Source organism: Cryptomeria japonica, chromosome 1 (assembly GCF_030272615.1).
Source record: "Cryptomeria japonica chromosome 1, Sugi_1.0, whole genome shotgun sequence".
NCBI lineage: Eukaryota > Viridiplantae > Streptophyta > Pinopsida > Cupressales > Cupressaceae > Cryptomeria > Cryptomeria japonica.
Genome location: NC_081405.1, coordinates 155,466,299 through 155,492,861, shown reverse-complemented (window position 1 = coordinate 155,492,861; position 26,563 = coordinate 155,466,299).

Here is a 26,563-nt window from a genome sequence, read left to right as displayed (position 1 = left end):
TTGTAGAGGTGGATGCCATGATTAAATACCTTTTATTGCCTTGGATGGAAGATTGCTTGGAGTGTTCTTGCTTCTTGCTTGAAATGCCTTATCTCGGAGTCTTCGCGCTCTTTGAAAATTTGAAATCATGGTGAAATGAAATGGAGCCAAAACCTTTACTTTATAATGTCTCTTTTCCATCTACCACATTAATTGCATGCCAGTTAAGTATTCACTTAACATTGTTTGCCGGTAATAAGTAATTTCCAACTTCTTATCTCTAACCGAGGGAATAATAGCACATGTATCAATAGATTGCCAAACCCTCAAGGAAATTTTCTTCAATTAGATGAAGAACTTCCTGCCGGTGGAGCACTACTCTGTCCTACCAGTGAAGCATCACTCTGTCCTGCCAGTGAAGTATTGATTGGTTCTACCGGTGGAGGAGTATTCCCAATATTAGATCACATTTTCTAATCCATTGTTTTGAGAATTCTTTCTTAACCTCTTCAACTTTTTCTTTACCTTTCAAGCTAGAACTTTTGTTGTCTACCGGTGTTCCTTTACTTCTACAGAATTTAGCAATATGCCCAATCTTTTTACATGCATAACAAGTTACATTATTTTTCTGAATAGCTTTCCCATTACCTATGTCGGTTTGTGTTCTGCATTGATTAGATAAATTTCCAAATCTTCCACAAACATAACTTCTCACATTCATTCTGTAGTTTTCAAAGTTGTGACCAACTTTGTTGCATTTAGAACATTGACCGGTGGGTGTGTTGATATTCTGATAATTTCTAGATCTACATTCATTTTCTGTATGACCATACTTATTACAGTTAAAGCATTTACCATTGAATTTATAAGCATTAGGTTGTCTTACCGGTTTGCTGTGATCCCGAGTATTTGCAGTACCAGAGCTTTCACCAACTTCAAAGCCAATTCCAGAAGTGTCACTTTTAGGTTTTTGATTCTTCAACAAGGTGCCAAGTTCCTCTAAGTTTTTCTTGAATTTTTCTTTGTGTTGATTTGCAGTTTCTAGTTCTCTTTCTAGGACTTTTTTTTGTCTCATCAGTTCATTTGAGTCATTCTGAGTATGCATCAGATCTGTCTTCAACATGTCATTTTCATAGCTAAGTCTTGTGTTCTCATTTGCTGCATCACTTAGTCTTCTGGTCAATTCTCCTTCATTCTTCTTCCTATACTCAATCTCTTTGCAAAATCTCATAGTCATATCCTGCATCTCATTCTTTGTTGTCATGATCTCTTGTTTCAACTTGCTTATCATATCATTAAGTGATTCATTTTCATCATTCTCATTTTGCAATTTTTCACAAAGTTCTCTTCTCTTATTTCTTGCAATAGTAAAATTTTTTTGAAGTGCCTGAATGATGTCCTGAGCTGCTCTTAAATCATCTTCTAATTTGATATTTTTCAACTTTTCTGCATCATAGTCTATAAGAGCTCCTTCCAGTTGCTTCATCAGACTTTCCATCTTTACCAGTGTCAAGATCTTCCTCTAGCTGTTAGGCTTTTGAAAATAGAGGACCACGCTCTGATACCAATTGTTAGGGGTCCCACAGATACTAAGAGGGGGGGTGAATTAGTATCTAACCAGTAATTAGAATTTCTTAACTTAAAACATGTAGAACATAATATAACAGTGTACCGGTATGCAAGAAATAATACAATAAACAGAATCAAGAACATCCACATGCAAAACACACCATAACACAAGATGTTAAGGAGGAAACCGGGTGTGGGAAAAACCTTGGTGGGATTTGTGACCCACAATATTCACTCACTGGCCAATAAGAGAATATTACTTACAATAGGGGCCTGCACATGTAGGAAGGCCAATTGCCTAGAGCTCACTACTCAATGGGAAGTCTCACTGACTTACAATAAGGATTATACAAATCCAATATCTTGTACTGCTTTACAATAGCATCTTCAATGCTTGATACAATACCGGTTCCTGCTCTGTTCTTTACATATATCCCTTGACCTATATTTCACACATTAGGTCTATTTAATATTTTCCTTAATGCTTCTACATCACATATTATAAATGTCTACAATGATCTCTTTTATATTTAAGAGTCATTTTACAATTTTCCAAGTCGGCTTACACATTTTTACAATAATAAACAAAATGTAATATAACAAAATCCAATCGGCCTCTGTGCCGGTATACTTCCTTTCTTCTGTGTCGGTGCCAGTGTCCTGAGTGCCGGTGTAGAGTGTGATCTGTTGATGCCGGTATAATGTCTTTGCCGGTGTCATAGGATTGCAAGGTTGCCATCAATGACAAAACCTTCAATCGCATACAATGTCTCACTGGAGTGTGCATATGCCAATAGATTCACCCATCCCCTCTTAGTACATTAGCTTTCCATATTGGGCCTAACAATGTGAATACTAAAGCAATATGAATACTAATATTAGTTAAGTGAAATGAATGTCGGTTAACCAAACAATGAAACCATTTACCTTGAGATAGTGAGTTGCCATCAATGACAACCCAAAATACCATTAGCTCTTACTAGATGAGTGTCAATTGCCAACATAGGTATGGTATGAAAATGAGCTCTAAAGTCTTTACAATTACCAATAGAATGAGAATATCTATGATGAAAGAGGCAATACACACTATCATCAAGTTGTTATTATAATTATTGATATAAATTGCAAAAGGAAAGGTAATGTTTTTCTCATATTTGAGTCTCCAAAAAAATCTTTTTCCTATCTTTTCTTTATTGTCAATATGGATAGGTCTTGTCCCTTAAGGGATTGAAGGACAAGGTTTTGGTAAAAGAATTGATAAAGGAGGGGTAAGATTTTTGTTATGGTCTTCCTTGTATTTTTTTTGTGTGAGGACATATTAAATGATCAAAGGGATGAATAGATGAGGAAGGAATATCCTTTATAGGAATATTAGCATTCTTATCACTACTATTTCTACCCACTTTTTTAGGTGGGGAAGAAGTAATGTCATCATCTAAAGATTCATCTCTAGTCAATGTTATGTTAGGAGATAGCTCGTGAATAAAATGCATAACATCATCTTGCCTCGAAATAAGTTGATGATTAAAATAATATCTAGGTGAATAAGGATGAACTAGAGGTTTAGATGTACTAATATAAACTTTTTTTTTTTGTCCCCCTTGCACCAAAGTATCTTTTTGAGAAGAAGATGGTTCAATGTTACTCTTCAATGTTTCTTCTCCATTGGAGAGATAATTGATAGCAGTATTGATTCTTTTCTCATAAATAAAAGATATCCTAGGAAAGGTATGATTCATTTCAATATCATTTCTATGATAAACTAGGATCTCATTTGAAACATTTAGCTAAGCATTTACAAAATCTAGATATTATATTAATTTCCTTAAAAATATCATCATATAGCAACATTTAAAATATGTATGAAAGATTTTAGAAATGATTTAAATGTAGGAAAAATATTTGAAACCCTTATAATGCAATAAATTAAAGTCATTTGAAAGAATGCAAGTAACATGTATTGAAAAAAGCTATCATCCAACACATGATTTTGATAACTAATGAGCAATTTAATCACATGTGAAATAAAAACCCAATCAGATTTTATGAAGTCCATTATAAAAAAATAGATATGAAAACACCAAATAAAAAGTATGAAAGATGTTAAAAGTGCTAGGTTCACCATTATGTAAGGTGGTGAAATAGGGATTCACTAGTTCAACTATGCAAACAAGGAATGCAACTATTTCATGTGGCACTTGCATGAAAGGGAGATGAAATCAATAGATTCACCTCCAAAGGGGTGGATGAATGCTAATTGATTTCAAATGAATCCCTTTGTGAGAATTGAAATGGATATCAAAAATATAAAAAAAATATGAATGCTAGATATAGGGATAAAGATGGAAAATTGACATAAATAAATATGAATAGACACTTGCAAATCATATATGAAGTTGTAATCATAGATTTGAGCACTTGTGACTAGAAATTGGGCTTGAAAGTCAGGACAAAGTAGCTCCACTTGAGAAATTATCTTTGGAATGTTGGATGTTCATGGATTAAACTATTTTGGGACCAGAATACTACTTAGAATCTAACCTAGTAGTTTCACATGAATTCAATGGACGAAGTAGAGTGGAGCGAATATGTCCTTTTCTTTTTGCACCTACAAAAGTTGGATATGATTGTCTTTATCTTATTCTAATTGATTCCAAATTTATAGCTCTTGAACCCATCACCTACATACATAAAGAGAAGAAAAATGTTGGGAATAGGGGTTTCCCTTAGTCAAACCTTAGGTTTTGAATTAACCCTTTAAATGAATAGAAATACTAAAGTAAATGTTGAATGTTATACCTCAGATCTATTGTAGATGATTGCAAGTTGAATGTGATCAAGAGTGTTGATGCAATAACATGACATAACATGACAAGACCTGAATGACCTAATTAAACACACATGGTTGCAAGATGATTGAAGTACTTTGGTGCATCATGATGTCTAAATCTTGAAGAATATGGTAGGCTAAAATGTCATCTTGATGCTCAACGAATGCTTAATGATATTGATTGATAACAAATACTTGTGATATCTTATGATGATAGAATGAATTAGAAGAATACTCTTATATAAGGTTCTCAAAGTATTTCCTCGATTAGGCGGACATCCAATAGTCAAATTAAGACATCATGATCCAAAACCAACATACGGGAAACATGCATCATTGAACTATTCAAAATTGGGCCAGGTTTGGGAGGACAAGGACGCCCCAGGCTTAACTTTAAAATATATTTCCAAATTCTTAACTAATAAAATCTGTTTGAAAATAATAAAGGAGATGGACCGGCTTAACTTTTGTTGAAAACGTGTGTTTGAAAGCACAAAAATGTAAAGAAGATTCTACACCGAAAACTTCTGATCAGTCTTTGTCTTGAATATTGCATAGTTCAGCCGAAGTAGTAGGCCTAGATTTAAACGAGATTCAGATCACTCACTATCTCATCGTATAGATTCTACTCCGAATACTTCTCATCAGTTTTGGACATGATATCCACGTTTTGACCTAACTAATCTACCCTAGCCCACCAAAGGTTTTGAATCTTCTGACCTGAGATAATTCATTTATCTGTTATTCTAGCCTAGCCCACCAAACTTTAGCACCAATGTTCTCTCATCAATTTTAGAGCTAATCATATTTAACCTTCATATTTGGTTTCCATATATTTATTGTAACTATTAGATACAAATCTTATTAATGTATGAAAGTTGGTTGATTATTAATTTGCATTTATTTTATTATGTTAGATTATTTTTAAAAAGATTTTATTTTCTTAACTTTGTGTGAATCGAACATTTTCTTACATGATATGGGATTCCCATTGTTGGAAATGTTGTCATCGATGTCAAAGGTTGATGTTGTCTTTGATAGTTGGATATGTTACCATTGATGGCAAAGAGTGTTCATATATGGATATGTTGATGTCAAAGATGGTTTGGAATGACATTGTTAAATTTATGGTCATCGATGTCAAACTAGAGATTGAATCAAGCTTCAACCCTCAAGTGTGTAATGTTTATTGTTTCGATGGTCGAAGGTATGAGGCAGAGCCCACCTTGAATTGCAAAATGCATTAGCTCCTCAGTGGATGAGGGAGATCTACAATGATAAGTTATTATGCTTAACATTTGTTAAATTTTGCTTGATAAGATGGATGAGGGAGATCTACCCTCAACCCCCAATGGATCATTTTTCATTGAATTGTTCCCAATTGTTGTTTAACCTTTTGGAAGGTTATTGGAATGTGTTAAGTCTAACATCCAATAGCCAACCATCACAAGGGTATTGAGATTCACTAACTGGACATGATCTTTAATGTGTTTGATGTTTAATGAAATGATGTACAAATAAATTTTGATATCCAATCCATGATAGAGGAAGTTAAGTCTACAAATTATGCTAAGGTAATTGTCCTCAATGATTAGATTTGGAGCTTGCTTTATTCATTGTCATTTGGAAGGTGGTAAGGTCGAACTCCAACCCCTAATGAGCTAGTATAAATAATTATCCAAGTTTTCAAATGATCTCATTTTTCTTTGGCAATCGGTGCTTGCTTGAAGATATGATTTTTTTTTACAACATTTCATAAAAAATGTAGAACAAACTAATATTTTTTATGTTATCTATGTGATATCTACTCTCATCCACTATAGCACCTATTCCTTTTTTGGTTTATAATTGAGATATTTGAATAAAAAATTTGACCCCTTATTCATGCTCTTAATCCACTAAGGTTTGGTTCCAATTTTTGCACCTTTCCCTTTGAAAAAGTCCAATTTATACAATCGAGTTTCAATATCAATGATTTTTTGAATTTTTTTACTATTAGGATCCATATTAAGACTTTTTCTATCATTTTCTAGATATTATTGGAGGATTTTTTTAAATTTATGTCTCCAAGCCATTCTCCTACCAAAGGATTAAAAAATAAACACATCAAGAGTTATAGGATCACTCCACAAAACAACCCATGACGTGCCTTCTTGAGGTTTAGGATTAGAGTTTTGAATTCCCAATAAAGTAGAAACACATTAAGTGGTTTTGAGATGAGAGGTCTAGAGTTTGAAGGAGAGCTAAGAAGAATGATTCCTCATTTAAGAAAAAATAAAGAAAAAATTATTGAAAACTAAAATGATAATGTTGAATAATCCACATGAACATAAGAACCAAGATAATATTTTAGATGGAATTATGAGATAAATAAAATCGTTCCAATATTTTCAATTTCCTATCAATTCCTAGCCTAGAATCAAACCATGTAAAACAATTATTGGTATAGCTAGTGAATTTATTATAAATGTGATCAATAATTCCAAATAGGTTCTAATAATAAACCTAGTTTCAAATTTATCTTGTTTAAATATTAAAAAACTAAACTAGTTGTGATCTTCATGATGTTCTACCATGTTAAAGTATCATTCCAACATCTAATCAAAACATTAAGAAGACTTGTAGCCGTCCATTCCCAATAGAAAAATCTCAAAGGTTACCCATTGATAAAAGAAAGAGCCCAAACATAATTATGTACTAGACCCTCTCTATTATCAATCACATGTTCAAAACTAGAAAATTAATGGAAGCACTAGTCCACCGCAAACCACAACCATCTATATGCGAGGTATAAAGAAAAATAACATCTTCTCCTTATGCTCTATTTTCATCCCGATGATTGATCACAGGGTGTGATTTGAAATGTTGATACAAAAACACCTTCACAATCAAATCCAAAAGCACATATAAACAAAGAGCATCTTTCCAAATATTAAAATGAGTTGAATCTAATTTCATTTTTGTAGCATCATAAAATTGCAACCCTTGCAATTTTGACCGTATTTTAGGCCCTCACCTTTGTGACTGCATTCCCCTACTCAATTGGGACCCCTCTTTGCATCATCATTTCAAATCTTCTCCTTTTTCGACCCTTGCATCACCTTGAGACCCTGTCCAGGCCCCAAAATAGGGCAGGATAGGGGCACAATGCCTTTGTCCCCCCTAGAATAGGGTCGTGGCACCCCAATCCCCCTTGGACAGGGGTGTGGCACCCATGTCCTCCCTCTTAGGGTGGCCCTAAGATGGGTCCATTTGACCCTTGGACCTAATTTTCTTCTCGAGAACTTAACTTCTCCTATGTCAACCTTTAGTGAGATGAAAATTAATCCTCTAAGGCAAGTATAAAAATGGATTTAGTCCTATTATTTGCATAAGCAAAAATATACAAGGATAAGAAAGCATACATGGAAATTCAGGAGCAGTCCTTTATTATCATCATCAAGCGTTCAAGTATTCAAATCTTCAAACATCTCCTTCTTCATGTGTCTTCTTCATTCATCCATTGGAGAAACATTAAAACATTCATTTGCAAGCATGTGTGTGTGTTAGTGTTTTGTCATATTACATGCCATTTCATGCAACACTTGTGATTACATTCAAGAAGCAAAGCAACCATCATCAACAAATTGCAGATCTACAAGGTATACATTTTCATTATTTACATTTAAGCATTCGCAATTACTTTATTTCAAGGTTAATTCCTCAATCGGGGTTTGACTAAGGCAAACCCCTATCCACAACCCTTCTTCCCTTCTTTTATGTGTGTACGTTGTAGGTGTACAACTATAATTACAGGGCTGGGCTTCATTTGTAGAGACAGAAAAACCCTTTTTGATTCGTGGATTTTTTTAGAGGACCAAGTACACTTTCAACTTGGTCCCGACGACTTTTCTCCAAATTCATAGGGAAAATCCATATCAATCTAAATATATTAGATCCAAAGTTACATCATGATCCTGAATCGGTAGCTCCTTATTTCACTCATTTTGTCTTCATTTTCTCCATAGTCAACAAGTCAACTCTTCTACTTACAAAAGGGTAAATTCCATTGCACCCTTGCAATTCACTTAGTATTTAGATCCTTATTCACTCAAGGGTTTGGATCTTGTGAATTCAACCCCTCTTTTGAATGTAAAGTATCTCCTAAGTGAAAATCATCCTAGTGATTTCCTTTCTCTCTCCTAGGTGGAGAATAACTAGGGTTCAATTTTCCACTTTACATTTTGGTGAACCTGATGTCCTACATCTTAATTCTAATTTCGTATTTGTTAGATCTGATTAATTGCAATTTGAACTTTAAAATTTCATTTTTGATTTTTTTTGCAAAATTTAGAGGTTAATTACATAAAAACCCTAATTTTTCATTTTGAGGAAATTAAGCTTGTGAAGTATAGCATTTTGGTTGCTTGTTTCAGATCTGATTTCTATTTTAACATTGTAATTCAAATCTATCTTTCATTCTGAAAATTAAGTGGTTAAATAGTAAAACCCTAATTTTTAAGAATCCCCTATTTCGACCATTGACTGCTAATTTGACCTATCTGGATATCTCCAAATCAACTATTTTTTTGGATTCTGCAATAAAATCACAATTTCTATAATCCTTGAAAATCTCAGAAAAAGTTGGTCGAACCAGGTACACTTTGCACCTTCCCTAGCTTTTTTCTCAAAATTTCAGGAGTCGGAATTGACTATATTTTTCTGCTTAAATCCAAGAAATTGGCTGATTTTATCAATTTTTAAACATCCTAAGGTCGAAAGCAAATTCAAAACTGTATTTTTTATTTTCTTGCAATTTACAAAAAAATATAGATTTGAAACTGGATTTGTGCAAAACTTGGATCTTACTTCATTTTTTACATTTATTATTGTTGTCAGACTTGTCTTCTTGCCTAAAATTCAAATTTTCAATTTCCCTCCTTTTCCCAAAATTCAAATTTTCAAAATGTAGTGGTTAGGTCCTAAGACCCTAATTTTCAAATTTAATTGGATTTTATGCAAATTTCAATCAATCTCATCCAATTTCAATCTTCTAAATATTATTCAAGGTGGCCCTATCTATTAGGTTTGACCTTTTTCAAAATTGCAATTCAATTTCTTATCTTTTTCAAAACCCTAATAGGGTCCTATTTTGTCATTGAAACCTAAATTTTGCCCATCTAGACATCGTAAAATCAATCAATTTTTTGGGGTTATCTCTCAAACCATTGTAGCTTTCATCCCTAAAAATTCTCGAAAAAGTTGGGAGGACCGTGTGCACTTTCAACCTAGTCCCTGACTTTTATCCCGAAATTTCAGGAGACTGTTAGGACTGTATTTAATTGCTTAAATCAAGAAAATTAAATGATTTTGTCGAATTTTGATCCCTAAAAAATTTCCAAAAAAGTTGGAAGGACCAGGTGCACTTTCAACCTCATCCCTAAACCTAGTCCTCGAATTTTTTCCCAAAATTTCGGGAGACTGTTAGGACTGTATTTAATTGCTTAAATCCATAAAATTGACCAATTTTGTCGAATTTTGATCCCTCAAAAATTAAAAAACAATCTCCACTTTCAACATTTCAATTTTCAAGATATAGTTTAAAATTCAGTGGTTAATTAAGAACAACCCTAATTTTAAATTTCAAAATTTTAATTCAACAACTTTCAATTTTTAAATTAAGAGGTTTTTCAATAGGCCCTCATTTTAATCTCTTTTGGATAATTTTAAAATTAAGAGGTTTTTTTTTACATAATCCTAATTTTAAATTTCAATTTCCTAGGAGGTTGCGTTATTATTATTTCAATCAATTTGTTCATTTAATTGAAAAAAAAAATCCTAGAATTTTGAATTATTCAATGATTTTGCAAGTTTCAAATTTCACAATTTTAAATTCAAATTTCAAATTTGCAATTCAAAAACAATTTTCCCTCCTTTATTCAATTGTCTATGCATGTATGGGGTGAAAATTATTATGGTTAAATGACATGGGTAAGTGCACCAAGATGGTGAACAGAAAAGTGGCCACATGCCAAAAAAAACCAAAATTTTCATAACCCGTGCAGGTTCTAAAAATTCAAAAACATGCTAGGCTTGGTCCAAAAACAATTTAAAAAACAAAAAGTTCCTCAAAACCCATACGGGTTTTGAGGAACATTTTTTTGGGGGGTAGCCCACGGGTTTTGGCAATTTTCAATGCCAAAACCCATGGAACAATAGCAAGAGAAAGCCAAAAATCCACAGAACCCGCATGGGTTTGTAATTATTTTGGATTTTTCCAGCATTAAGAGCAATTTTCAACAATGTCACCCCGTCAAACAATTAAGATTGATTGGTTTGATTAATTTTCTTTTCATTTTAATTGAGGTAGGGGTTTTAATTGATTTTAGCTTTGTTTTTATTAATTTGATATCAGATTCTTCAAGCAATCCTCAAAAATGAAATAGACAACAAAGACCTCCTCCTACACAAGCAACACAAGCAAACCATGTAAACATTGCACATGAGCAACAAGAAAACCCTCAAGAGATTTCTCCACAACCATAAAATCCTCAAAATACTACTCCTCAACAACCACCGCCACCCCGAAACCCTCCACGTCCTCCATTAGATCATGTAGATGCCACACAAGAGGATCTCATCAATTGCCTTACACAAAATAGTGCCCAAATTTCTATATTAGTGAATAGGTTGAGGTTCTCTAGGCTTGAGCACCACTCAACCCTCGCCAGAACACTAGAAACAATGTCCAATAGTGCAAATGAGGTATCTAGGGAGGTTACGAAATGGGGTTCATGGAGGGATAAATGTCAAACATTTTATGTGGATGGGTTGTCATATGATCAAGTGAAAAAAAAGGGCATACTTAAAGCTAACATATGTGCTCTTTTCACTGATCCTATTACCAGTAACAACCTAAAACTAAATACGACTAGATTTCCTATACATTGGTGTGTTCATGCTAGGTTGAAAGAAGATTTTTGGGATAGGTGGTATATGATATTTGACCAACCACCTTGTAATAATTGGGAGGTGCCTTCATATTTTTTGAGAAAGTTGTATTATGAGTTTATCCTCAGTGAGAAGCCGAATTACTTTCACATCTGGCAATTTCAGGGTAGAGGGAGAGGCTTTGTGCAGGATAGACCTGGGGCCCATAGGGTGGTACAACCACATCATAGGAGGCGTACAACTCCTAAACACATGGTTCATGTCATTGTCCCTATATCCTTGAAGGAGTCTATGGAATTACAGACTCTTCAGGCAACTACAACATTGATTGATGTCATTGTTCAACATGGCACACAGTTGGTCGGAGCAGAGGATGTAACAGCACCTGTGACACCTCCTTCATTAGTGGAACCTCCTTCATTAGAAACACCTCCTTCATCAGCGACACCTCCTTAATCAACATCACCTCATCCATCATTTGGCACGGGCCAGCCCATTCAGCATATGTGCCCAACCTGCCAAGGTGTATAGTTTGGTGTAGACACTGATGCATATGAGGATGGTTTGACATCTCATTCGTGTATATATTATGGGAGTAGATGCCATGCTTCCACTATAGAGGATGTGGCCCTCACCGATGTCCTGATTAGTATGTTGTACCCTCTCTATCAGACACAAGTGCACTTAAGTCTATTTATGACATGTTATCAATTAAGTGACTAATTCTTATAAAAAGAAATGAATTTTTATTTTTAGAACAATTTAAAGTGACATATAAATAAAATGCATTGCAGGGTGCAGCAGGTGGTGGGCGTACACCACATACTTTTCAGTCAACTCCACGATCACGAGTAGTTTTTCCACCAGAGGTAAATATTTGTAAATTTGTTAAAAATATAATATTACATTGTTTTCAAAATATTTTTGTTAATTATATGTATCATTACTTGGTTTTTTATAGGGCTTTTCAGAGGTTGAGATGTCCCAACTTGATGATATCATGCTTTTGGCCATTGACTTTGTCCAAGATAGCTATGCATTACCATTTAGATTTATATATTTTTTACTTAAGTGATATATTAAATACATGTTCTTTTCCCTTATGTTATTTTTTTCTGTTAGTTTACCCCACCTGCCTTGAGGATATCTCATGTGAGAAAGCCATCCTCTAGCACTCCAAGGCAGAAAAAGATATCCTCTTGAACATCCAAATGACAAAAGGTAATTCAATACAATTTAAATTCATTTGTTGAAATGTATTATGATTAAACATATATATGTAGATATTGATAAATGCACTTAATTTATTTGTTCTATATACAAAAACATATTTGTTCTATTTGTTCTAGATATTGATAAATGCACTGAATCCGAAGATGTGAGGAGACTTAAGGAGGGAGGAACTAGACAATATGTTGACTTGGAAAGCGATGCTGAAAGTGTGGCCGAAACTGGAAAAAGGATCTCTCACAAGCTTTATGGAGAGGCTCGTGGACTATGATAAAGGTAGGGTAAATCTCGTCATTTCCAAGATTTCTAAAAATTGGTCTAATGGGTCCTTTAAAATCTATGGGGTTAAGTTCAAGTTGGACGTTGGGCTCATAGCTATAGTGACTGGCATGCCCCACAATGGGCTTAATTTCTTTTGAGACCTCAAAGTCTCCAACAACGCAGTTAATCTATTCCCATGAAAAGAGAAAGAGAGGGTCAGAATTGGCAAAGCCATAAGGGGGTTGCTATGAAGCTGCTAATATCAAGAAACCCTGGAGATGGGTTTTGAATGCAATAATAGAATACATCATGGTTGAGGGTCGTTTCTCTAGGGCCCACACCTACCACTTCATTCTTTTAAACCATTTCAGACACGACAAAAAGGTATCCCTGCCCTACTACCTTTTTAGGTCCCTTTCCAGGTCCCTCAATAAACATAGTAAAAATCCTTCTAGTCCAGTTCTCCATTGCGGGATTTTTCTGCTCATTTATGAGCACTGTAAAACCCTCGCCCTGCTGGAAAACAAGAGGATCTCCACCTCTCTGGGAAAGAGAAAGATGGAGGGAGGTGACTCCAGCAAGGAGAAGGCATCCTCTAGCAAAAAAAGAAAAAGTGCCACTGGGATGGAAACAAAGGAAATTGAAAAGGAAAGTAGCGAAATGGAGACAGATGACTCGAATGGTGAAGACAACTGGAATGATGAGGAGCTAGGTAATGAGGAAGAAAGTGGTGATAATGAGTCTGGTAAAGAAAGCCCTATCCACAATGATTGCCCTAGTAAGGACAACAACCATCCAATGGAGGATGTGGATTTCAAGGATAATAAGGAAACTGATGTGAATTCCGAGAGGGAAATGAACAAGGATTCTGAGAAGGACTTGACTAAGGAAAGGGTAAGTGAGGATAAGGAAAGTGCGGCTAAAGGGTTATTCTTGGATAACCTCAAAAAACTCACTAAGGTGAGACTTGATTATGATAGATTGACCTACGAACTGTGGAAGAACCTGGAAAAAAAGGGGAAAAATACGGATGAGAAGAGGAAGGATGACGACAAAGATCAGATAAAATGGAAGAAGAATATGGAGGAGAAGGTTAATTCGCTGGAAGAAGGGAGAGAGGTGAAGAAAAATCTGTTGGCCATTATCCCGAGTATCCTATCAGCTGTCACTAAAAACTTGGAGGATATTGCTAAGGTCTTTGATCATACCAGCTCTCCTAAACTAGTAGTGGAACTTGACATGGATGAAGAGACTATCCAGACTGGTAGTGGTGAAGCTACTCCGGTTGGTGGCCCTGCGAAGAGGACCAGGCCTAGTGTCAAGAAAGTTGTGGCTGCTTCTGCAAAGGATCTCCCTAATCTCAAGGATAACATTAAAGAGTTGCATGGAATTAGCAATACCTTGGCGAACACCCTAGAAAAAATCAACTAGTTTCTCTTTTGGAGTCTGGCTGGCTTTGTGAGGCATTTGCTGGTTTTCTTTGGTTTTCTGCTGGCTTTTTGATGGTCTATTCCTTTTTGTTTCTTGTCACTTTTTCTAATTAAGTTCCGCTTGTAAAGGGTTTCGGGGCCCTTTCAAAACCTGTTTTTACCTTAATAAAAAACATATGGGGTTTACAGAATTAATGAATGCACCTGATATTGATGAGGTTCAACAGAGGGAAGAGGTGATACCTTCATATTCATTTTGGATTGCATTGTTTCTTGTTCGAAATAACTAAATCCTTTTATGTCTATATCATATGTTATAATTTTTCATACAAGAAATGGTAATAGTTGCATCGGACTTGACTAGGCCTCCTAAGGTTACAGGAGAACTATACGAGGCTTCGGTTATTAAAAATATTTGTTCTATCTAGTTTGTCAACAACTCTGGGTTATTAACTTGTATAATTGTCTTTAACCTATTAGAACCCCCTTCCAAACTTCTTACTGATGTTATACCATTCCATTTTGGTAGAAGTCCTACACATATAATATGGGATCCAACACGAGCAAGGGAAAAGGTATGTTTGTCTTCGATCAACTCCTTTTCACTAAGTGCACAATGGAGTTGAAACCCTCTAGTTAACTCCTTTTGGATCACTTACCATGGATATAGGAAATGGTCTTAACTGATTCATCTGTGATTTTGCCTCCTATGACCACAACACATCCATCTGGGGCTCCGATATGCTTTAGTTTTTTAGTCTATTCATTTTTAGTTATTCTGTGTCATTTGACATATATGTTATTAACATGTATTAATGTTGTTTTACCAGTCACAGCCCCCTTCAGGACATACCATGGATCCTTGGCCTCACCTAATTGCAGAAGACAAAGATAAGGTAATCAACATTTCAACTTCAAACAGGTTAGAGTTCAGTATTTAGTTATTTTGATGTTATATTGAGAAAATATATCTGATTTGATATTTGAATTGTCCTTGTGTAGCTACCTGTAGAGCCATGTACTTCTTTGAAGAGGCTCGATTTTGATGATCTGCCATAGTCATAGATATCGATAGAGACATATAGTTATAGTTATGGTCATTGAAGGACCAATTTTTTTATATATTCAACATTCGTATATGTATATATCGACTTTGACAGACATGGCACATGCCACATTTTTGTAACTATTATTGATTTGGCATCTATGCCATTTTTTGATATGTACATGATTATTGTTCATTTTGATATATATGAAACTTGATATTCTTGAAACTTAGTTATTTTCTATTGAAATGTGATCAAACTTGTTCATTGTGTATATGTCTTTAAATGTGATCCAATTTGTTCATTACTTGTAACTCATATGACGTATACTTTTAAACTATCTATTGCTCATATTGTGTATACCCACATACCCAAATATCGACACCGGTAATGTTGATATTGTGTATTTTGAATCAGTGAATTTTCTTTGAGTCCTTCGTGCATGAATAGATTGGAGTGAAGTTATTGTTTTATAAACTCATTATTATGGAGATAAGTTCATCATTTCAAGAATCAATTAAGACAAGATTTGAGCGCACAAAGTAGATTTGAAATTTATCTAAGGATGTGTCATCTTAGGTAAGGTTTTCATTTAAATTTTATTCCATAACAAGTCAGCCTTAGGTTCAGAGACACACCTATTCATCCAAATCGCCTATAAAAGAAGAGTTGAAGAAATCATTTTAACATCAAATCAAACCAATTATCTCTTCTTTCGTCAAAAACCATCAAAAACTATTAGTGAGAGGTGGCAAAATAGTGCATCTTTCGTTATGCTCATCGTGGGAACAAACTGTCAGCGTGAGCACATCTGAGTGGTCAAGTTTATGCTAGGTGTTCCTTTTTTTTTCTCCCCAAGATGTTTGATAATTTTGAGCCACTTCGTAGCAACGTTTTCCCTTGAGTGCTCAAAGTGGAAAAAATGGTCAAACTTTGACGCCGCGTAACTTGGAAACCATAGAACTTATGGATAATTTGTTTGAACCTATGGGGTCATGTTGTCGCTTCCTAAAAAACCTTTCTTGATTTTGGACAACTCAATTCCATTTTCTTGTGGTGAGATATTTTCTGTTGCATCAAAAACCGTCAAACATTATTAATGAGAGGTGGCAAAATAGTGCATCTTTCATTCTGCTCGTCATGGGAAGGAACCCTTTGTGCGAGTGCATCCGGGGGGGGGGGGGGGGGATAAGTTTACGCTATGTGTTCCCTTATATTTCTCCCCAAGACGTCTCATCGTTCTGAGCCTCCTCGTAGCGATGCTTTCCCTTGAGCGCTCAAAGTGGAAAAAATGGTCAAACTTTGATGTCACGTAACTCAAAGACCATATCACTTATGGACAATCCATTTGAACCTATGGGGTTGCTTTTTTTCTTCCTAAAAAATCCTCTCCTGGTTTTGGACAACTCGATTCCATTTTCTTGTGGTGATATTTTTTCCGTCGCATCAAAAACCGTCAGTCAGAGGTGGCAAAATAGTGCATCTTTTTCTCTTCTCATCATGGGAATGAACCATCGGCTCAAGCGCATCTAGGTGGTTGGGTTTATGCTAGGTGTGCCTTTTTCTTACTCCCCAAGACGTCCGATCATTCTGAGTTACCTCGTAGCGACGTTTTCCCTTGAGCACTCAAAGTGGAAAAAATGGTCAAACTTTGACGTCGTGTAACTCAGAGACCGTGGAACTTATTGATGATCCATTTGAACCTATGGGGTTGTGTTGTCAATGTCTAAAAAAGCCTCTCTCAATCTTGGACAACTCGATTCCATTTTCTTCTGGTGAGATTTTTTCTGTCGCATCAAAAACCATCAAAAACTGTAAGTGAAAGGTGGCAAAATAGTGCATCTTTCGTTATGCTCATTGTGGGAATGAATTGTCTATGTGAGTAGATCTGGATGGCTCCGTTTCTCACTAGTCAAACTCCAATCATCCAATACTAGGTTTCTTACCCTTTCACACCTTGTCTCAATGCACTCTCAAGGCATCACCCAACCACTCAAATGGGATTTTCAACTTCAATGGATTAACCAAACATAACTCAGGGGTTTAACACACCTATGAAACCTTGACACAAGGTTTCACATGCCCAAGTTGACTGGTTCACTTCCCAATACACAAAACTGCACTTAGGAGGCTTATTCCTACTAGCACTTCAAATCGAGTAATTCAACAATAACTCAAAACTTTCCCAAAACAATTGGAAAAAAGATTGCATATTGAGATACCCATTTGCAAGTTATTTAACATATGTCAGAATCAAACACATTTATTTATAATCAAATAGTATAAATTTATAATCAAATGGTACAAATTTATTACAAATGTATTTATTATCAAATGGTACAAATTTGGGCTCTCAAAATTTACAATCAGCCACATGGGCACTTTTATATATAAAATTTGGCATCTAATATAAACCTTCAAGCTCATTATTGTTTATATTTACAAAATTTTGCATCTAAATATGCAAATTACAACTCGTTGTTTTTTTATACAAAATTTAGCAACTAGATATGTACATTACAACTCATTATTATTTTTAATACAAAATTTAGCATCTAGATATGCACATTACAACTCATTGATGTTCTTATATACAAAATTTGGCATCTACATATGCACATTAAAGCTCATATGCACGTAGAGAACCTCCAAAAAAGTGAAGTTACAACATTTCGCAAAAGATATATATAAAATTGTCAAAATTATTCTACCATATTGTAGAATTATTCTTCTAGATGGCCCAAAATCAATCAAGTGAACCTTTTGGATCAGCTCTAACCCTTAGTATGTCAAGTATTGCCTCGTGGTCAGATTCACGAAATTTCCACAAATGTTTGTTAATAGGTCTACCACGATATTAATCAAATGAATATTTGTTGCAACAAGAAGGTTTGAGTAATGAAGAATATGTCTATGTGTCTCAAAGTCCTCAAACAACCAGGCATTAGAATTTTTGATAGGGTACCTACATTTTATAGAAGGATAAGTTAATGCCAAAATCAATACAATGACTGATAAATAAATGATTTTAAGAGGTCTTAATACAAATCGACACAAAAACGGTACCTTGTAAGCCATGTCCCTATCACATCAACAGATCCTATTGGGTACTCAATACCCTCTCCATCAGCCATTGTAGAAGTCAATTTCTTTTTTGCCTCAATACAACGACACAAAAAGTAATTTGTTCCTTCTTCATTGTTATCATCTGCAATAACTGCATATACATGACCTGCATTTAATAAAAGGATATAAGTTAATACCAAAATCAACATAAGTTAATACTAATAAATTGAGCTTAAAATTGATTTTACCCAAGTAGAAAATTGCGACCCTTAACCTGGTTCAACTATGTTTGATACATGGTCAAAATCCACTGATGCTTTAATCTAGTTCATTTGTAGTGCTCTAGGAAGTTGATATGTATCTAGGGTTTGCAAAGGTCTACAAGACCTATGGCCAACCCACTCTTTTGATTCACGTTCATCCCACACAAAATGCATACACGAAGAGAAAAAGCATGCAATCTGTCTAGTATAAATAACTAGCAATGTTGCATTTGAACTTCTAAATGAATGCATGTCACTTGATCCTGTAAGTGTACAACAATGTAGATAGTTTTCAATGTTAGATTCACGTATTAACCAAAAATATCTACAAATCATAGACTTGCCTTCATTACCTAGTCCCATTGTAGAGTTACACCATTGCACAATTGTTTCTGCATCTATTAACATTGCACCACCTTCATACATCAATTCCTCTCTAGTAAGAGCTCTTTTCACACATGCTTCCGCACCATCATGCTCTCCCTTTCCATGCCCTACCTCAATGAAATTCTAGAAATGTTGCACACCACTTGTCACATGCATCCTCTTCAACCAGTAGAAGATCCTTGCATTCTTAAATTGTGTGGTGCAATTGTCCAACCATATTAAGTGTTGGTTGTATCTTATATCTCTTTTCCCTTAAACCATCATAGAAGACTATAAATAATCCTTGCACAAACTCTGAGGAATGAGTACGATCATCACTGATATAGAAGTGATATTCTCTTATAACCTTTATGTCCTCCTCAGTGCTATCATGTGCATGCATGAATGCTATGCATACAAAAATTGTAACTTGTGGAGAGTGGTAATACATAGATTGTACCTCATTTTGCGGCTTTAGTGTATAGTTATCAGCAAAATCAATGGTAGAGACAATAGTGCCAAGGGGGAAATTGTCCTTACACAACTTGAATTTCTCATCTAACCATTTGGCTCTATGTGTGTGACCTATGTACTCATACATTAGTTTCTCTTGAAACATCTTCATTAAATTAGCTACGCATATATCCCTTTTCACTAACTCGCACCTCTTTAATTTTTTTCCATCTTTAACACCATATGTGACTGACTTGTATTTTCCAATAGAAACTAGTTCCTTACCAATTTCATGTATGCTATCTAGAAGTAGGCATCTATGCAACTGTTGCAAAATGCCACATGTAGGACAAAAACCTCTCAAACACATCATCTTATAGTAAATGCACCCGTCATCTTGTCTACATAGTACACTTGAAATAAATTCTCTCGGTGACTTAGGAGGTGCTTGTAGACCACATTCCTGTAAAACATTGTTAGTGTACAAAGTACAACATATATAGTGATAAATATCATAATGCATGGAAAATTCAACATGGACCCTACAACAAAATGTATTACATGCATGATTAATCTTAACATAAAATGGTTTTGTCATCTCAAAAAATCTTTGACTAATTTTAATCTGAAAAAACTTTTCATAAAGTTGTGTTTGAGTAGTAGTTAAATAGTGTTTTGGATGTGGCTCACGATTACTAATTCCAGTTTGCCTTCTAACAACATCTCTTTGGTTGGGTGAAACCCTTGTGCTGTCATGCCAATATTTCTCAATTAACACTCTTAGTGCATCAACAAAAACCTTGTCCTTTAGTGGGAGTCTACCCGAGAATGCCCAAAGAGAATTATTGTTAGGATCCTCAATTTGCTCTCACCTCTCCAAGGCATAGTGTAATGTGGTTCTTTAGAGTTAGAGACACAGAGAAGGGGAGGGGGGAGGGAGAGAGGGAGATTGGAAAAATGAGAGAGAGAGAGAGAGAGAGAGAAGAAAGAGAGAGAGAGAGAGAGAGAGAGAGAGAGAGAGAGAGAGAGAGAGAGAGAGAGAGAGAGAGAGAGAGAGAGAGAGAGAGAGAGAGAGAGAGAGAGAGAGAGAGAGATGTGAATAGAAAAGGATAAGGAGAGGGGGATGGAGAGAGAAGGTGAGAGGGAGATTAGTAAATGGAGAGGGGAGAGAGGGAGATTGGGAAAAGGAGAGAGAGAGAGAGAGAGAGAGAGAATAGGCCAAGGAGAGGGGGATGGATGGAGAGGGAGAGAGAGGGAGATTAGGAAAAGGAGAGGGTGAGAGGGAGAGGGAGAGAGGGAGAGAGGGAGATTGGGAAAAGAGAGAGAGAGAGAGAGAGAGAGAGAGAGAGAGAGAGAGAGAGAGAGAGAGAGAGAGAGAGAGAGAGAGAGAGAGAGAGAGAGAGAATAGGATAAGATAACGAGAGGGGGAAGGAGAGGGAGGGGGAGAGAATGAGAGAGAAGGGGAAAGGGTGAGAATAGGATAGGATAATGATATATATATATATATAGAGAGAGAGAGAGAGAGTACGAGTAGGAGGAGAGGGTGAGAAACAAGAGGTAGAGAGAGAATGAGAAGGAGAAAAGGGTGAGAGAATCGAGAGAGAGAGAGAGAGAAGTGTGAGGGGGAGAGAAATGAGATAGAACTCAAGGAGGATAATTAGGGCTCAAAATAGATAGAGACGACGATGGGGGAAGGAAGACGAGAGAGAGAGGAAAAGAAGAGATACATGCATGTATACAAACATATATACATATATCTATATAAATATATGTATATATAACTATAGATATACATATATACATACATAAACACATATTATATATGTATGTCTATACATATGTGTAGTAAATGCTAAGTTTACAAGCATACATTATTATGTCTTCATAACCCATACAGTTTTTGTGAAACAAAAAATAATGGTTTTAGTTTTATATAACCCATACAGATTATGTAGAACTGCGAATAATAATTTTTGTTTTTCAAAACCCATGTGGGTTTTGGCTTGGTAAGAGGGTTAGAAAATGACCCTAAGGCTTGCAAGCCTATTTTCTCCCCATTTTTGTCCCTTTACACATGTTTTCATCGTCCAACATGATTTATCAACTTCGTCATCATCAAGTTTACAAATGATCAAGTGGGTATCTCTAAAATTACCACCATAATCTCACACATCTTCTCAGTTTTCTGACCATATAAATTTTTCTATTTTTGGACAACATTAGCATAGTAAACTTTAATTTTCTTTATCAGTGCCTTGACAATCCTCACAGACATATGTCTACCATTTTTTTAATAGCTTTTCATATACTTGACCAAATTCAAAATAAATTACATATTATTGTTCTACACTAGATTATATACATTTAAAAAAAAAAAAGTTGGCATTTTTCATTATTTTGATGCAAGTTATGCCCAGCGCACAAACATGTACCAAATTTTCAAGATGTGGTCACTTCAAAAAATTTAAAAAAAAAATACTCAACAAAAAATTTCAAAAAAACACACAACTTCTAGATCTCACTCTTACCTATCATCCTACCAAAGGGGTTTGAAAAATACTAAATCTAACTACATATTTTGTGTAGCACACGAAACAACTATGTTATGTTTTTCTGAAAAAATCAGGAACAATTTTTCATGCATGAAAGGTTTGACCCTCTTAATCTTATCCAATTTTTTTTAAAAGTAATATTTTAGAAACTAGATTCAGAGTACTACAATTCTTATTATTTTCTCAACTCCTAGATTTGAGTGCATGACCTTAAAATATCTCTTTGAAGTTCAAGTTTACCCATTTTCAGAAGAAAAAAAGTGGCCACTTATACCCCCATTTTTTGTTCACCATCTTTGTCCACTTACCCACATATGAGTTTCTTGTTTGATCATAAGTGCATATGGAGTTCTTATCTTATTTTTCTAATTCAATTTTAAGTTACATTAAAGATGTTCATGATGTTCTCTTTCATACATATGATGATAGTTTATTTCTCCCTTTCATTCATACATATGATTTACCCTCTCCCATTGATCTCATTAATGAGGGAACATTGGTGCAAAAAGGGAATATGGTAACTTCTTTTAAAGATCTCCCTCCTAAATATGAATCTTTGGAGAATTGTGTTCCTTCTTCTTGTAAAAAGTGCCTCCCTTATAAGGATTATTTGGTGCAAGAGGATGATATTATGGCTACTTATCCTTGTGATACTATACCTTCTTTTCATGATCTTCCCTCTAAAGATGAAGAATTAATTACACATGATAGTCCTTTTTCTAATGAGTTTCTTGAACATAAATATACCTTAGAACAAGAGGAAAATATTATTTTTCATCATAATTCTCTCTCTCCCAAAAATCAAGAGCCTAATAAAAATTAAATCAATTCCATTCATCTTCCTAGGAAACCAAAAATTATTCTTGATTATCATGTTGTGCCTTACACATATACTAATGAGGTAGTCGATGAGAATATAAGTGAAGCCCCATATTTTTTCTTAGTTCCTACAATCCTCTCTTCAATTCACTCAAATACACCATCTCCTACCAAAGATGTTGCTAAAGAATAACTCTTAGAAGATGATTGGGGGTCCTTAGATTTTACTCCTACCTTTTCTAGAAAGTCTAAGATGCCTAAATTTAATATTCCAAATTTTTCTCTTAACACAAACCTTGAAATTGATTGGGCCTCTTTAAACTTCAATCCAATTCCCCCTAAGAGTGAACCCTCTTTTGAACATACACATAGATGCAATGGACAAATGGCTGAATGTGAACGACAAAGTCATGTGAAATCACACTTTCCTTTGTCAACATCGTCTTCTCCATTGTCTTGTAAATCCACACCTTCTGATTCTAATTTTGAGTTATAACAAGAAAATGTGTTGACCAATCTTCTAAAATCCAAATTAATATCTCCTATTGGTCCTCAACGAAGAAGAAAACATAAACAAAATTCTAAAAATTCTTCTTTTTGTAAATATCATCAAACCCATGTCCAATCTACTAATGAGTGTCAAGATTTGAAAACACAAATACAACATTACATTGATTCAGGCATGGTAAAAATAACATCTGACAATGAATGGAATATATCTAATAATCATTTAAAATAACATTCAAGTTACTATTATGTTTCTCCTCACTATGTGGCATAATTACCCTACCTATTGGGGGCTCCTTGTCATTCATGGTGGTACAATTTCAGGTGCAATCATACTTAGTGAGAAACGTAATAGTCTATTTATTCTTGCCTCTATGCTTGGGGGGGAAAGAATATTCCTTTTCCTCTTTCTAAGGTTTCACTATTTTCTTTATGGAGTACACTATTCATAAACTTGATGTCCTTTCTTGCATGGAGTATTCCTTCATGCGAGCGCATGTATGTTCCGTGAGTGGGATCTTCTCCTTTCTTGAAACAATACGTCTATTATGAACAATATCTCCTCAGAGAACTTTTGTGAATCTTCTTCTTTCTCTCTCTTTTCAAATTACCTCTTCTATTGTGTTATTCATAACTTGATGTCCTTTCTTGAATGGAGTTATCCTTCATGCAAGCACATGTCTGTTCCTTGGTTAGGATGTATTCCTTGCTTGTAATGATAAGTCTCTTATGAGTAGTCTCTCTCTAGAAGTTGTGTAATTCTTCTCATTTTCCTACACTTGGGGAGCAATGATCTCTCTCTTTCTTTCTCTAAGGATCCACTCTTTCCTATGTTGTGGATGCTTGTGAGTTTTATTACTTTATGTCAAATTCCTTGTGTGTAATTTTTGTTGTTCACTCAAGGGTTCTCTCTTATACAAGAGGTGTAGTACATATATAATAAATTCACCCATCCCCATTGGGATAAAACTAAGTCATCCTTCATCAAGAATCCCTTTCACCTAGCAAGAGGAGGAAGGATTGAATTCTTGTTCCCTTCTACGCTTTGTTCTAGAAGATGTTATATTTGTCTAAGACAACTCCTCTTGGAGGTAGATGTCTTTTGAGAAAAGATCTCTTCTTCTCCAAGGATCTCCTTTACACTTACATCAAGATATCTCTTTCCAAATATCTTATCCTTGCTTGAAGATTTTTCTCTCTCTTGCATAGATCTATGGCATTGTTTCATAATGGATATCTTCTTTGTGTTGAAGGTAAGTATCCTTGTTCTAGTTTCCTTAAGATATCAACATTAAACTATGTTGAAATCTTAAGGGGGGGGCACCGACATTGCTCCTTTTGTATTATATTTCTCTTGCGTATTATATCCCTTATATAGTGGGTCATTCTCGGAACCGGAGCATAGCCTCTTAGAGCGAGATGTCATCACTTTTATTTTATACAATGGATCATTCTCAAAACCAAAGCACAACCTCTTAGAGAGAGATGTCATCAATTTTCTTTTATATAGTGGGTCATTCTCGGAACTAGAGCACAACCTCTTAAAGCGAGATGTCATTACTTTTCTCTTATATAGTGCATCATTCTCAGAAGAAGAGCATAGCCTCTTAGAGCGAGATGTCGCCACTTTTCTCTTATATAGTGGGTCATTCTCGAAACTAGAGGGCAACCTCTTAGAGCAAGATGTCGCCACTTTTCTCTTATATAGTGGATCATTCTTGAAACTAGGGGACAACCTCTTAGAGCGAGATGTCACCACTTTCTTGATATTTGTACTATACATCTTATATAGGTTGTAGCATACTCGGGCAGAGACTCCTATGAGGTGCTTCGAACCTCACTTGCACACACGCGCATGAGGTTGAGTGGAACTAATTATGTTATCACCTAGACAAAATCTAGGGGCTAGTTCTCGATGTTCTCTTTTCTCCATGGATCACCTAATTCTAGGGGCGAGATGTCCATGGTTCCTTTTGTTCACCTTTCTTCTCATAGATCACTAAAGTGTGTATTCATGTTCTCTCTCTTCTTCCTCTCATGAACTCATAGTTTTACTATTGGTGGTTCATGGATGATTTCATCTTTTCTCTTTTATGTGATTATTGGTGTTTATGTAATGGCATTCATCTTTGTGTTTTAATTAATTTTTGAGACATTTGAGTATCGAGGCCTCGTCGACTAGGTGATGTGTGGTCTTGTGTTTTGGTTTTTATCGTATGTCTTTTGTGATTTGTCATGTTCTTTTTGTTTTTTGTGCTCTTGCATATGCTTGAGTGAGTTAAGATTCCAAGATTGGAGGCTCGGTTCATTGAGATCAGTGACGTCTTATACTCCTTGTGATATTCCTCCATATCTCTCATCTTTATCTCTCTCTTTCTTCTACTTTACCGATAGAATTGGTGTAAGCCATACTCCAGCTAAAGTGGGCGATAAATGTAGCATCATAAAATTGCAACCCTTGCAATTTTGATTATATTTCAGGCCCTCACCTTTGCGACTGCATTCCCCTACTCAATTGAGACCTCTCTTTGCATCATCATCATTACAAATGTTCTCATGTTCTGGCCCCTGCATCACCTTGAGATCTTGTCCAGGCCCCAAAATAGGGCAGGACAGGGGCATGGCACCCCTGTCCCCCCTAGGATTGGGTCTTAGCACCCCTATACGAAAAATCTCAGAGCCCATATGACAAAAAAAATAGAGTTGTTCTATGTTAGATAGAAACTCGTATGAGCTTTCGCGCTGAAACAGAACTTGCGACAAAAATTCACAAAAACTTGCAAAAATAGGTTTTCAGGGACATGAGTCCCACCGAGCATGCCAAAATGAAGAGGGGAAAACAAATTAGAAGGAAAAATGATCAAAACATGATGAAATGGACATGAAAATGCTAAAAACATCAAAGAATAACCATTTCACCTTACTATTTTACCTTCTCCTTCGAATTGAGTTTGATGAAGTGAAGGCGCCCCTTGATGATGCTCCACTTGATGTGCTCCTCTTGCTTGATTTTGTATGTGGAATGCTCTCCTTTGTGCTCAACAAGGTGGATTGAAGGATTTGATAGGATTTGAGTGATGGATAGGAGGATTTGGATTAGATTTGAGAGACGATTAGAAGAAATGGTAGCATGACAATGCATGAGAAGATCCATCTTTTGTGAGGAGGATAAGCTCCAATTTATAGATTGGAGAAGGCCAATGGAGGGCCAAGATTGATTTGAGATAGAAGGCATGGATCAAGGGTGCCTTGGGAAAATAAA